The sequence below is a fragment of the Sinocyclocheilus grahami genome, unplaced genomic scaffold, assembly GCF_001515645.1.
Source record: "Sinocyclocheilus grahami isolate Dianchi unplaced genomic scaffold, SAMN03320097.WGS_v1.1 scaffold3.1, whole genome shotgun sequence".
NCBI lineage: Eukaryota > Metazoa > Chordata > Actinopteri > Cypriniformes > Cyprinidae > Sinocyclocheilus > Sinocyclocheilus grahami.
In genome coordinates, this window is record NW_015505182.1 from 2,353,718 (window position 1) to 2,355,088 (window position 1,371).

General features: G+C 45.6%; 1 protein-coding gene and 1 long non-coding RNA gene across 3 annotated transcripts in view; one reads left to right on the forward strand and one right to left on the reverse strand.

Annotated features, from left to right (window-relative positions):
* Positions 1–533, forward strand: part of LOC107567352 (uncharacterized) — a 10,905-nt gene extending 10,372 nt beyond the window's left edge. The window contains exon 3 of the long non-coding RNA XR_001606634.1: positions 422–533. This is a non-coding gene — a long non-coding RNA (uncharacterized lncRNA). The remainder of the gene's footprint in view (positions 1–421) is intronic.
* LOC107566873 (IQ motif and SEC7 domain-containing protein 1-like) overlaps positions 1–1,371 on the reverse strand; it is a 224,830-nt gene that overhangs the window by 129,725 nt on the left and 93,734 nt on the right. The window lies entirely within an intron of this gene.

Here is a 1,371-nt window from a genome sequence, read left to right on the forward strand (position 1 = left end):
AAGTTTATCCGTTTTTACCGAGGCGATTTAAGGTAAGTTGTAAACACCACATCTGTGCTTGTGTGTACGTTACATCTGCCGGCGCCGGCATTTTTCAAATTAACAACGGTTGTTCACAGCGACGCAAATAATTGTGGGTTATCTGTAGCAGCGAAGGATACACCTCATGTATCCTCCGAATTCCTGTGAAAGAAGGTCGCATTTGAAGGTCGCATTCGGAATGTCCTACTTGCTTTTCTGAAATGAGACAGCCTCGATGACGTATGCAGCCTTCGAATGCGACCTCCGGAGGACGCAGCCTTCTAAATGAGACACAGCTTATCAATATCTCAAATATATATACACTCACCAGCCACTTTATTAGGTACACCTGTTCAATTGCTTGGTAACACAAATTGCTAATCAGCCAATCACATGGCAGCAACTCAATACATTTAGGCATCTAGATGTGGTGAAGACGACTTGCTGAAGCTCAAACCGAGCATCAGAATGGGGAAGAAAGAGGATTTAAGTGACTGTGAACGTGGAATGGTTGTTGGTGCCAGACGGGCTGGTCTGAGTATTTCAAAAACTGCTGATCTACTGGGATTTTCACGCACAACCATCTCTAGGGTTTACAGAGAATGGTCCGAAAAAGAGAAAATATCCAGTGAGCGGCAGTTGTGTGAACGAAAATGTCTTGTTGATGTCAGAGATCAGAGGAGAATGGGCAGACTGGTTAGAGATGATAGAAAGGCAACAGTAACTCAAATAACCACTCGTTACAACCAAGGTATGCAGAATACCATCTCTGAACGCACAACAAGTCGAACCCTGAAGCAGATGGGCTACAGCAGCAGAAGACCACACCAGGTGCCACTCCTGACAGCTAAGAACAGGAAACGGAGGCTACAATTTACACAGGCTCACCAAAATTGGACAATAGAAGATTGGAAAAACGTTGCCTGGTCTGATGAGTCTCGATTTCTGCTGCGACATTCAGATGGTAGGGTCAGAATTTGGCGTAAAGAACATGAAAGCATGGATCCATCTTGCCTTGTCTCAACGGTTCAGGCTGCTGCTGGTGGTGTAATGGTGTGGGGGATATTTTCTTGGCACACTTTGGGCCCCTTAGTACCAATTGAGCATCGTTTATATGACACAGCCTACCTGAGTATTGTTGCTGACCATGTCCATCCCTTCATCCCTTTAGTGTACCCATCTTCTGATGGTTACTTCCAGCAGTATAATGCACCATGTCACAAAGCTCAAATCATCTCAGCATCTCAGATTGAACATGACAAGGAGTTCTCTTTACTCCGATGGCCTCCACAGTCACCAGAACTCACTCCACTGGAGCACCTTTGGGATGTGGTGGAACGGGAGATTCGC